This window comes from Balaenoptera borealis (genome assembly GCF_965194805.1).
Source record: "Balaenoptera borealis genome assembly, chromosome: 2".
NCBI lineage: Eukaryota > Metazoa > Chordata > Mammalia > Artiodactyla > Balaenopteridae > Balaenoptera > Balaenoptera borealis.
In genome coordinates, this window is record NC_138867.1 from 171,243,745 (window position 1) to 171,257,555 (window position 13,811).

Below are 13,811 nucleotides of genomic sequence, written 5' to 3' on the forward strand. Positions count from 1 at the left end.
GGCTTGCGGACCCACGGAAGCTTCCTCATCCCCTCCTTCAGATCCCGTCGCTCCCTCGGCGTCTTTGTGAGAAGCACCCGGGGAAGTGGGACTGCTAGGCTGTACTGCTGCTAGAACTCCACCTGGGCTCCACCAGGCTCCAGCCCCCCGCCCTGTGCACCTCTCTGACCCTGAGGCACCTCAACTGGTAGGAGCCGCATCACCTTCCCTCCCGGGACTTGTGACACTTAAGGCAGACACCGAAAGGACAAGCCTTTGGCTCCCTGGCTGGCAAAGAGCAGCTACTCAATTGTCATAAGTGTCTGTATCAGTGAGGGTTCTCCAGACAAACAGAATCCATGTGTATCTACACACACACGTACATATGTACACGCATACAAAAATATACAGCTGTGTATATATGCCGTATGCATACACACATATACACATATAGTATATACAATACACACAGACATATATACACACATATAAAATGCATAGTTTGTATATATACAGTATGTATACACACATATACACATAATAGATACAATACACACAGACATATACACTATACATACACACATATAAAATGCATAGTTTGTATATATACAGTATGTACATATACGTATAACACATGCAATATACACACCTAGGTACATATATATCATACATATATACACACATACAAAGATATTTAGGTGTGTACATAGACAGTATACATACATACACATATAATATATGCAATACATACACGTACATACATATAGACACACATATACACCTACATATAAAAGCACATAGCATAAAAATATATATGTACTGGATATATAAATTCATCGTATATATACATACATATATCATATATATAAGATATAGACACATACATATATACAATGTATACACACACATACACACCTATATGTAAATATGCGCATGTACATACACATATAAATACATACGCAAGTGTGTATATAATAGTATATACAGATATACATATAATACCTAGAAACATATACACATACAGGTATACAACATATATACACACCTATATATAAATATACACTGTATACATACATACAGTGTACATATACTGTATATATACACACACCCATATATTAATATATGGGTGTGTGTATATATACAGCATGTTCACGTTTATAATATGTATTGTATATATATACACAGACATTCATGTATACAATATATACACACAAATATATAGGCTTGTATGTATACTGTATATAGTACTTACACATATACTACAAACGCACGCACATATAAACATATGTGTATACATATATATAATATGTATATACACATATACAAATTAATAGGCTTGTATATATTCAGTATTTTTACATATATAGTTTTGTTTTAAGGAGTTGACTCATGTGACCGTGAGGCAGGCAAGTCAGGGCAGGACTCTGGGCTGGAGACACAGGCAAGAGCTGATGTCCCAAGGCCATTGGAGGAACAGTTCCCTCTTTCTACGGAACCTCATTTTTCTCTCCAGTCCTTCAACTGATGGACGAGGCCCACCCACGCCGCGGCATTGACAATCTCCTTTACTCAAAGTGGACCAATTTCAGTGTTCATCTCTTCTGAAAAATACCTTCCTGGCCACATCTGGAATAATGTTTGTGGCTGCCGGGGCCCCACGCAGTGCGCACGTGAGATTAACCATCCCCGTGGCGATGATGACACTTTATTTTCTCCCTTGACCATTGTCACTACTATTCCAATTAAAATGGCAGCGCCATGAGGGCAGAGCATTTCCTTTTTTGCCAGTACTGAGCGCCAGGGTCTGGTGCCTAGCATAGGCGAAATACACGGCATTTTTGTGAACAGAAGCCAGGATTCCGGCTGTCATACTTAATGAGGAATTATAGTCTTATTATTGGGGGGTGGGGGGTGCCACGGTACGTCAAGGGCGGGAGTCGAACCCGCCACCCCAGGCCCCAAGGGGTCTCCCCGGGTCCCCACTTCGGCCGGTGGGGGTGGCCGGGGGCAGCCGAAGACGTGCGTGCGTGCGTGCGTGAGAGGGGGCGTGTCCACGGGGCGGGCGGCGCTCGCCACGAGTGAGTGGTTCAGCTCGGCCCCGGCTCGTTGTGCTCGCCTCACACCGGCCGGAGTTGGCAGCAGCGCTGGAGGCCCCGGGCCGGTGACCACAAAGAGGGAGCCGGGGGCCGGACGGGAGCGCGGCGGCGGCGGCGGCGGCGGCGGCGCCGGCTGAGGCCCAGGCCAGGCCCCCTCCCCTCAGCCTCCCGCCGGCCCGCCCGCCTGTCCCGCCCCCGCCGGCGGCGCCCCGCCCCTCCCCTAACTGCCAGACTAGCCTGGTGCGGGGGCCGCGCGCGAAGACATGGGGGAGAAGCTGAGGCTGGAGTCGCCCGTGGGGTCCGAGCCCGCCGTCTACCCGTGGCCGCTGCCGGTCTACGTGAGTGCCGCCCGTCCCCTCTTCCCGGACCCCCGCCCCTCTTCCCCCACGGCGTGCGCTCAGCCCACCGAGAAACGGAGCGACTCGAGTCGCCAGACCCTCTTTGGAGTCCCCCTTCCCGCCCCGCCGTGGTTCTCCGCGGCCGTTCCAGCCCCCGCGCGCAGAGTGGGCAGAGGGGAGCCGGGGCCGGCCGGGGGCGCAGACTCGGCCGCGGGGACCCCGTGCTTCCGAGGGGCGCCCGAGCCGGGCTGCCGTTGGCTCTGTAGGGCTGGGGACCCCGGTCCCCCCGGGCCTGGACTGCCGGCGGGCTTGCCCTTCCGTACTTCATGATCTGACACGTCGGGTTTCTTTTTCCTGACCGGCTTTAGCAGACTTTACCTGACCAGCTTTACCAGCGTCCCCTGATAATGTGTTAGATATTCAAGTTTTAGGGCCTGGTCCCAGCCCTATGGAATCAGCAACTCTGGTGGGGCTCAGTGATCTCTGTTATAACAGGCCCTCCAGATGATTTTTATTCACCTTAAAGTTTGAAAATATCTGTATTGTCAGCTGACCAAAGCGTCCACCAGCAGGTGAAGGGGAGTGGCGCCTGCAACAGATAGGGACTGGCCAAGGCAAGTACAGGAGCATTTGCCGTGGTAGTAATGGAGAATGCCTTTTCTCCACTGGTTGGCACAGACTAATATCTGGGAGCAGTGGCAGGGTTATTTAGGATGCTTTACATTTCAGTGTAGAGTGACCGCTGTCCTGGTTTGCCAGGGACTTCCCCTGTGTGAGCACTTAAAATCTCATCCTGGCAAACCCCTTAGCACTGCGTTTGAAAAGCTTAGGGAATAACATGAAATTTAGGGGAAACAAGATGTAGGTTTTGGGCAAGTCACAAGTGCTAATTAAAGCTAAGCAAGTATGGACAACATCTAGCTTTCTTTACCCCTTTGCGGGGAGGTAAATCTGATTGGGTGAAAGGACTTCTTGTTAAGAGATCTTTGTAGAAACATCCCCTTCTGCTTAGTCCGCTGGTTCTCAGTTCTGGCTAGACATTGGCATCATCTGAGGAGATTTAAAATGATTTTATTGGTCTAGGATGACCAACCGTCGGTGTGAGGGTTTTTAAAAAGTGCTTCAGATGATTCTAATGTGCAGCCAAATTTAGGTGCCACTGCTTAAGCGTTTGAACCGCTGCTTCATATTTTCACCTCATCTTCCTATGAGAACATCCAACTGTAGTTGAGGTTTGTTATTTTTCTTCTTCTTTTTTTAACTGTCTTATTATAAGATTTACTGTCTTAAATAAGATTGAATGTACAGAAAATCCTGCTAGTCCATCTGGTGTAGCTGGATACCCAGAATAATATCGTTAAGATATGTACCATTTAAGTATTGTGACTGGCCTTTTTAAAATTAACATATGCATTAAATTAGTGTTGATAGTATAGATCTCTTTCGAAGTTGTCATGTTGGGGAGCTATACCTCTAATCTGCTGCCATTGCTAAATATCTGGACACCTCTTATTAGGAATTGCTTTTAAAAATCTTTAGGGATTAAAACCAAGATTGCTGTATTATTTATACTGGGACCACAAAAACCTCACAAAGTTCCCCCGCTGTACCTTCTACCCCCATCTCTAACCCTTGGCAACTTCTAATCTGTTCTCCGTCTCCACAGTTTTGTTATTTTAAGAATAATATGTAAACATAATCATGAATTACTTCATCTTCGGAGACTGGCTTTTTAAAATTTTTCCCTCGGCATCATTCCCTTGAAGTTCATTTCAATTTTTGCATATATTAATAATTTGTTCCTTGTTGTTGCTCGGTAGTATTCTATCATAAGATTTTATCACAATTTGTTTCAACATTCACCCATTGAAAGACATTTGGGTAGTTGCCAGTTTTTGGCTATTATAAATAAAACTGCTATGAACATTTATGTGTAAGTTTCTGTGGGAACTTCATTAAGTTTTTGTTTCTTTTGGATAAATGCTCAAGAGGACAATTACTGCATTGTAGGGTGAATCTACTTTTAGGATTAAAAGAGACTGTCAAGCTGTTTCTCAGAGTGGCTAAACCATTTTATATTCCCACCAGTGATGTGATATAATTTTTCTACGTACTCGCCAGCATTTGATGTTGTCACTATACTTTAATTTTAGTTATTCTCTGATATGTCATTATGGTCTTAATTTGCATTTCCCTAATGGCTAACGACGTTGAACATCTTTTCATGTGCTTCTTTGCCATGTGTATATTCTCTTCCATGAAATGTCTGTTCCTGTCTTCTGCCTATTTTCTAGTTGGATTTTTGTAAGTTGTTTGGAGAGTTCTTTGTATATTATAGATACAAGTCATTTGTCTCATATGGGATTTTCAAATATGTTTTCCCACTGTGTAATTTGAGTTTTCATCCACTTAAAAGGATCTTCTATGAAGCATTTTTAACTCATTTTGATGAGATCCAATTTATCAGTTTTTGCTTTTATTGATCATACTTTCGGTGTCAAGTCTAAGAATTATTCACCTAGTTCTAGATGCCAAAGATTTTCTCCTATTTTGTTTTTCTAAAAATGTCCTGCTTTTACATTTAAGATTATGATCCACTTTGATTTAATTTTTGTGTAAGGTGTGTAAGGTTTAGGTTAAGGTTCATTTTTTGTTTGTTTTTGTCGAGGGATGTCCAACTGTTTCAGTACCATTTTTTGAAAAGTCTATTCTTCCTTGATAGCTTTTGCACTGCTGTCAAAAACAAGTTAAATGTATTTATGTCAGTCTCTTTCTGGGTTCTCTGTTCCATTCCATTGATCTATGTATCTAGCCTCCAGCATTACTGCAAAATCTTGAAATTGGGTAGATTAATTCCTCCCATTTTAATCTTCCTTTACAAATTGTTTTAGCTATTCTTCAGCCTCTTCTTACCATATAAATCTTAGAATAAGCCTGTCTATAGCCACAAAAACCTTGAGGGCATTTTAAGAGTAATTGTGTTAAGCCTCTTAACTTGGGGAGAATTGACATCTTTATTATGTTGTGTTTTCTAATCCATGAACAAGGTATGTCTCCCTATTTGTTTGGGACTTTTAAAATTTTCTTCATCAGCATTTTGTCATTTTCAGTATAGAGGTCCTGTAAATGTCTTATTGGGCTTATATTTAAGTATTTATTTAGGTCAGTTGTAAATGGCATCACATATTTTTATTTAAGCTTCTACACATTTGTTATTAATACATAATTTGATAAAATTGTGTTGATCTTGTACTCTAAAACATTTACAAACTAATATTATTTCTCAAGCTTTTTGTGGATTCCTTGGTATTTTCTCCATTTAGATTGTCATCTCATCTTCAGATGTAGACAGTTTTACTTTTCCTTATTCAATATAATAGGATATATTACTATTCAACATTCAGTAGGATATATTCCTTCCTATTCAACATAGTAGGAATAGTCCTTTTATCTTTTAAATAAACTTTTTAAAAACTTAACTTTTGAATTTATGTATTTCTTTATTTTTGCTTTATTTTCTTACTAGAACCTCCAGTAATATATTTAATAAAAGTGGTGAGGGCAGATATCGGTGCCTTGTTTCTGATCTTACAGAGAAAGCATTCAGTCTTTCACAGTTAAATATAATGTCGGTATAGGTTGTAGATCATCTTTATGAGTTTCAGTATGTTCCTTTTCTATTCCTAGTTTGCTTGGAGTTTTCTTTCTTCTTTTTTTAAAATCATGAATGGGATTGGATTTTGTCAAATGCTTTCTCTGCATTAATGGATAGGATTACATGACTTTTCCCCCTTAATCTATTGGATATGGTGGATTACATTATTTGATTTTCAAATATTTAACCAACTTTGCATAACTGGAATAAATACCATTTGGTTATGGTATATTATTCTTTTTATATATTTCTGGATTTAATTTGCTAATATTTGGCTGAGGATTTTTACAGGCAATTTCATAAAAAATATTGGTCTGTAGTTTTCTTCTTTCTATACTATCCCTGTCTGGTTTTGGTATCAAGGTAATACTGGCTTCATAAAATTAATTAGGAACTGTTCCCTCTACTTCTATTTCTTATCAAGTCATGTAAAATTGGTGTTAATTCTTTAAGTCTTGGGTAAAAGTGAAACATCTAAGCCTGAATATTTCTTTTGGGAGTTTTTAAATGAAAAATCAGTGTTTCTAATGGTTACAGGAAAATTGAGATTATCTATTTCATCTTGGCTGAGTTTCGGTAGTTTTGGGTGTAGAAGCATGGGTCCATTTCATCTACATTTTTGAATTTATAGTGTAGACTTGTTCATAATAACTTGTCCCTTATTAACCTGCAGGATATGTCATGGTATCCCCGGTTGCATTTCTGATATCTGTGATTTGTGCCATCTCTCTTTTTATCTTTATCAGTCTTGCTACATCTTTGTTGATTAGATTGTTTATTTCAAAGAACCAGCCTTTTGTTTCATTGATTTTCCCCCCCTATTTTCCTGTTTTCAGTTTCATGGATTTTTGTTTCATCTTTATTATTTCCTTCTTTCTGCTTGTTTAGTGTTTTTTCCTCTTCCGTTTTTACTATTTTAATATAGAAAATTAGATTATTGCTTTGTAATATTTACTTTCCCAATTTAGTGCTATAAACTTCCCTTTCAGCATTGCTTTCACTTCATTCCACAAACTTTGATCTGTTATACCTCCATTTTCTTTTATTCTATGCATTTAAAATTTTTTCCTTGACTTTTTACCCATGAGTTATTTGGAATTGTGATGTTTAGTTTTCATGTGATTGAAGATTTTCCTGTTGTCTTTCTGTTATTGACTTCTAGTCTGATTCCATTATGGCTAGAGAACATACTCTCTATGATTTTAATTCTTTTAAATCTGCTAATGTTTTTTTATCACCCAGTATATGGTATATGAGTGAATGTTCCATGGACACTTGAATATGTATTCTGCTTTTATTGAGTGTGTTCTTTAAATGTCAGTTATATCCTGTTGATTGATGATGTTTTCAGTTCTTCCATATCCTTGCTGATTTTTCTCTCTGGTAGTTCTATAAATTGCTGTGTTGAAGTCTCAAATAATAATTGTAGATTTAAAATTTTCTCCTTTTACCTTTTTCAGTGTTTGCTTCATGTGTTTTGAAGTTCTTTTGTTTGGTGCACACACATTTAGTATCACTAGGTCATCTAGGTGGATTATTCCTCTTATCTTTATGTAATGACCCTCTTTGCCCCGAATAATTTCCTTTGCTCTGAAATCTACTTTATCTGATAGTAATATAACCATTCCTGATTTTTCTGATTAATGTTCATATGATATATCTTTTTCATCCTTTTACTTTGAACTACCGATATCATGATGTTTAAAGTAAGCTTCTTATAGACAGTATATAGTTGGATCATGCTTGTGATTTTTTTCATCTACTCTTCCAATCTCTGTCTTTGACTTGGTTATTTAGATCATTTGCAGTTAATGTAGTTATTGCTATGTTAAAGATTAGGTCTACCATTTTATTTTTTGTTTTGTCTTTTACCTTAGTTTCTGAATCCTGTGTTTCTCTTATTTTGCCTTCATGTGGGTTACTTGAACATTTTTTAATAAGTCCATTTTAATCTGATTTACTTATAATCATTTGTGTATACTGTTTGTATAGTTTTCTTAGTGGTTGCTTTTGGCATTACACTATACATATATGACTTATCATAGCCCACTGGAATCAGTGTTTTATTACTTCAAGTGAAGTTTCAAAATTTTACTTCCATTTAGGTCTCTTAATAGTCCCCAGTTTTAAAGTATGATTTTCTGTAGTATTTCCTTTATATACATTGAGAACCACATCAGATGGTGTCATAATTTTTGCTTTGACCATCATATAGGATTTAAGAAACTCATGAAGCTAATGATAGTCTCTTATATTTACCCCATTTGTTTTCACCCATTCCATTGTTCCCCTTTTCTTTCTGAAGTTCCCAGTCTTCTGTTATTGTTTTTTTATGTTTTCATAACAGTAGGTGATATCTGGGCTTTCCAGCGCCATTGGATATGAGTTTCAGGAAACACTGAGCCTGGCTCACTTAATGCTGCTGAGTTGGAGGGTTTGTATATGTTGGGCCTGTTGGCACAGCAGATGCTAGCAGATTAGACTAATGTTGATGGGACTAGTGCCCCAGGAGGATGCATTCCCATTCAGGCTATGCTGCTGCTAGAGTTGATCCAATCCCCCTCTACCCCAAGTGTGGGGCAGTGACCTGCTGCTGTCACTGCTTCTTTATTAGGCTGCTTTTGCCTCAGGTGTGTGGTGGGATCCCTTGGAAGCTGCTGCTGCTGTCAATCACAAGGTTAAATTCATTTTAGAAATACTTAAATATAAATATGTAGCCTGGCTCTTGTAGGACCTCTGTATTTGTTTTTTATTGCTTTCATACGAATTACCACAAATTGAGTGACTCAAAACAACGTAAATTTATTACCTTACAAGTCTGACATTGGTCTCAATTGAGTCAAGTAAAAGTGTTGGCAGGATCGACAGATGAATGGATAAAGATGTGGCACATATATACAATGGGATATTAGTCAGCCGGAAATGAAATTGAGTTATTTGTAGTGAGGTGGATTGACCTAAAGACTCTCATACAGAGTGAAGTAAGTCAGAAAGAGAAAAACAAATACCGTATGCTAACACATATCTATGGAATCTAAAAAAAAAAGAAAAAATGGTTATGAAGAACCTAGGGGCAGGACAGGAATAAAGACTCAGCCATAAAGAATGGACTTGAGGACACAGGGAGGGGGAAGGGTAATCTGGGATGAAGTGAGAGAGTGGCTTGGACATATATACACTACCAAATGTAAAATAGATAGCTAGTGGGAAGCAGCCACAAAGCACAGGGAGATCAGCCCTGTGCTTTGTGTCCACCTAGAGGGGTGGGTTAGGGAAGGGAGGGTGGTAGGGAGACGCAAGAGGGAGGAGATATGGGGATATATGAATATGTATAGCTGATTCACTTTGTTATGAAGCAGAAAGTAACACACCATTGTAAAGCAATTATACTCCAATAAAGATGGTTAAAAAAAAAAACAGTGTTGGCAGAGCTACATTCTTTTCTGGAGGCTCTTAGGGGTGTTTCTGTTCCCTGGACTTTATCAGCTTCCAGCGGTCACTTGTAGTCCTTGACTCAGAGTCCCCTTTCTCCACCTACAAAACCCAAAATGTTGCATCTCTCTGATTCTGCTTCTATTAGGACATCTCTCTCTTTCTCTTTCTACAGTTGGGAATGATTTTCTGCTTTTACGGACTCATGCAATTAGATTTGTTCCATGAGGTAATCCAGGATAATCTTTCTATCTCAAGGTCTATAACTTCAGTCATATCTGCAAAGTCCTCTTTACCATGTAACGTAACATATTAATAGGTTCTAGGGATTAGGGTGAGGGCATTTTTAGGAGTCATTATGCTGCCTACCACACCCTTAACAAGTGACCTTGAGAAAGTTACTGAGATTTTTAAAGCCTTACTTTCCTCAAACATAAAATGGAAAGAAAGATATCTAGTTAATATCATGAAAGTGAAACAGTATATGTGAAATCAACTAATTCAAAAAGTAAGATTTCTTCTTTTTCTTTATGATTTACGTGATTCTCAGAGTTCAGGTACTTGAAGAGTTACTTTTTTTAAAACAGAGCTAAGGAATTTCAGGGTTCAGGTGCTGTAAGATTGTCTGAATTATCTGAGTAACAATTAGCTAAGCACAGGTGTAAAGCATTTGATTTACTCCCTGGTGTTCTTTATCTTCTCATCCCACTAAATCCATATCCCTTGTCTAGCTCCAGCCAGTAGAGTCAGAGCTTGTTTTACTGTTTAATTAAAGTTCAATTTAAATTCTCTCTACATCTCCAGATTCTCAGCCCTGGTTGCATATTACAATCACCTGGGAAGATTTCAAGAAGTACTGATGCCGAATTTCTACCTGTCATGGATATTTGAGGAGGGACCTGGCATGAAGTGCTCTAGCTTATGGTTTGTGGAGCCAAATCATAGTCTACACTGAGCCAAATCATTTGCGGTATCACCTCTAAAAAGGAGTTTATCTGTGGTGACTAATGCTCTTCCTTTGTCAGTATGCTTGATTTGTCCCTCTTTGGAGGAAAAAAAAAGTGGGGGGGGGGGAACCCCAGCAGTTTGGCTCCCTGAATTACAACCTGCTGCTGTGGAATTAGTGTTGGCTCAGAGCGCACATCTTCGGATACCCATTCTCTCTCCTGCTCCCTTGCGTGAACTTATATCCTTAGGCAGTTTTTCATCCACCACCCTCTTTTGCTTCTAATCTTAGCAAGTAAAGTCTCCCCTTAATGAAACAGCATTTCATGAGACTTGCTGGGAGCATAGGTCTGTTCCAGACCTATCATATGTTAGCTAAAGCAGATATAAGTGATGTGTTTTTGGCATTCATCCTTATGGGTTGGAGAGAGAAGACAGCATTTTATCCGTTTAGGTGTCATCTGACTGGGCAAATGGGCTCTTTCCCTCTGCTGCCTACCATGTCAAAAACTGAGGGTGTTACCTCTAGAAGGTATCTTCTAGGTATCAAAATAGTTCAGATAAGTCAAATTTCTCAGTAAAAGATGGCAAAACTATGGCTTAGGTGGTTAATTTTACATGTCAATTTGTCTGGGCCACCATGCCCAGTTATTTGGTGAAATATTTTTCTGGATATTTCTGTGATGGTGTTTTTGTGTTTTTTAAAATTTTGATTTTTATTTATTAATTTATGCTTTTGGCTGCGTTGGGTCTTTGTTGCTGCACGTGGGCTTTCTCTATTTGCAGCAAGTGAGGGCTACTCTTTGTTGTGGTGTGCGGGCTTCTCATTGCGGTGGCTTCTCTTGTTGCGGAGCATGGGCTCTAGGTGCGCGGTGTCAGTAGCTGTGGCGCACGGGCTTAGTTGCTCCACGGCATGTTGGATCTTCCCAGACCAGGGCTCGAACCCATGTCCCCTGTATTAGCAGGCAGACTCTCAACCACTGCGCTACCAGGGAAGCCCAGGTTACTTTTGAACTGCAATCCCCACACTTGTAAAATGACATTAAAAACCACTCTTTCTGTGGGTTCTTAGAATTAATTAAGCAGGTTATGTGTGTAAAGTATCCTGGCACTTGAATGAGTTGTCAGAACCAAGGGCTGCTGGAGACGATGCTTATGCCCTAGGTCATCTCCCCTTCTACTGGGCGGCAAGTAAACACAGGCACAGTAGTCAGTGCTCTGGAAGAAGTGAGTTCTGGTGCTGCAGAGCACAGAATCTTTTTTTTTCTTAATTTAAATTTTATTTTATATTAGAGTATACTTGATTTACAATATTGTGTTAGTTTTAGGTGTACAGCACAGTTATTCAGTTCTACATATATCCATTCTTTTTCAGATTCTTTTCCCGTGCAGGTTATTGCAGGATATGGAGTAGAGTTCCCTGTGCTATGCATTAGGTCCTTGTTGATTACCTATTTTATATATAGTCGTGTGTATATGTTAATCCCAAACTCCTAATTTATCCCTCCCCCCCCTTCCCCTTTGCAGAGCACAGAATCTTGGAAGGGAGAGTTCAGGCTTCTTGGAGGAGGTGCCATCCTTTCTAAGGATGTATAGAAGCTCCTGGGTGGCAGGAGGGAGCAGTGTGTGTCAAAGTTTGAGAAATATAAGAAAATATGGCAAAACTAAGGTACACGAGTGGAACTCAGGTTTTGGGAAAGAAATGAGAGTTGATACTGGAAACCTACTGGGGCCAAACAGAAAAGGGCCTTCTTTGTCCTGTCAGAAGTTTTAATGTTTATCCTGAAGGCTGTGGGAAAGGCTGAACAACAGTGAGATGGACTTCTGGTTTAGAGACTCACTCGGACCTCCATGTGGAAAGCACTTGATGGGGTGCAGGGTGAATTGTAATCTAAGGGTCCCACTTAAGTTGTAAAAGGTTGGACTGGATTTCGGAGATCCGAGAGGGAATGGGTGGGGCCTGGTGACCAGTTAGAAAAGGGAGGGCAGCAAGCGTGGGTGACAGTTTACAGCTGCATCTTTTTGTGAGATACAGAGCACAGTAGGAAGGGATTGGGGCTGGGGAGAGGATCTTACTTCATCTTCAGTGCTTTCGAGGGGCCTGGTACACAGGTCTGGGCCCAAGGTACAGATCTGGGCTTTTTGGGAGGACAGGTGTTTGACGGCATGGGAGAGACTTAGGTTACCCACAAGAAGATCCAAAGAGTCATAGGTGTGAGAGCTTTTTCAGTGGGTATATTGAGGATGCTTATAAGCTGAAAGAAAGTAGCCAGCAGAGGAAGGGTGTGAAGATCTAGGAGAGGAAATGATTGCTCATTTGTTTTCCAAAAGCTGAATACTTATTGTGTGCCTGGCCCTTTTCTAGGATCTGGGGTTCACACCGTGTGTTATCTCTTCTGCAAGGACAGTTCAACTCATCCCCTGGTGAAGAGAAGTCAGATTATTCTTTGCATCCCATTCAGGTGTAGGAACTGTTCTGTCCCTCTGAAGGGACTTTACTTAACCAGAGTAATAAGTTAGAAATCAAAAGAAATTAGAGTTGGAAGGGACCTTAAAGGCCACTGTACTTAATGTTGCCTAATATTTTACCTTGATTGTAAGAAAAATTTATTGCAGAGCCCATTCTCTTCAGAGTTCCTTCACTGAACTTTCTTTGTGTTTTTCATCCAGTGGGTCTAGCTTGTAGATTTTGGCCTCCTCGTAAATTTGCTTCTTCATCCACATTCCATTTTGCCCGGACTATGGCAGAAGCTCCTGGGTGGTTTCGCGGCCCCTGGACTCAGTTCCTCTCAGTTCATATGCCTACTCGGGTTGAGTGATCTTCTAACATGAAAAGATACGCCTAAAATAATGCTGCTAATGACTTGCCCACACAGAGTTAGTGCGTACTAGCCGCCCAGCGTGTGCTCTGCCCAGAGGCGTGTAGTCTGAACTGTGCTTGGCCAAGCCTCCTGGGGCTCTTTGGCCCTGAGGAAGGGGAGCTTTTTGTGATCACTCCCTTTATCTAATCAGTCCTTCAGCAGCGGGGCGCCTTTTTCTAATCAGCGGAGGCACCCTTACTCAGCCAGTGGTAGCCCCAGGGCTCATCACCTGTGGGATACAAGCCATGCTCTCTCCCAGGCTTGCTTCGACCAACATCTCTATTTTCTGTCCCTTCTCACACTTGGACCCCCCGGCGTTTAGTCATTCCCCACCTGCAGTATTTACAGTGCCCAGCAGGTGTCAGGCTTGAGTGTCTTTGCAGAGGTGCTCCCTCTGCAGTTACTGCACCTCCTCCTCCACCTCTGCAGAGCCTCAGCTTTCTCGATTGTACTTCAGGGTTATCATGAAGCCATCACTTAGATATAACTTTTTGCCTCCATAGGA

The 13,811-nt window shown here is 40.9% G+C and overlaps 1 pseudogene across 1 annotated transcript in view; it reads left to right on the forward strand.

Annotated features, from left to right (window-relative positions):
• Positions 1 to 2,000: 2,000 nt before the first annotated feature.
• Positions 2,001 to 13,811, forward strand: part of LOC309624622 (olfactory receptor 7A10-like) — a 95,458-nt pseudogene continuing 83,647 nt past the window's right edge. The window contains exon 1 of the transcript XR_014249953.1: positions 2,001 to 2,413. The product of XR_014249953.1 is annotated as an olfactory receptor 7A10-like (transcript). The remainder of the gene's footprint in view (positions 2,414 to 13,811) is intronic.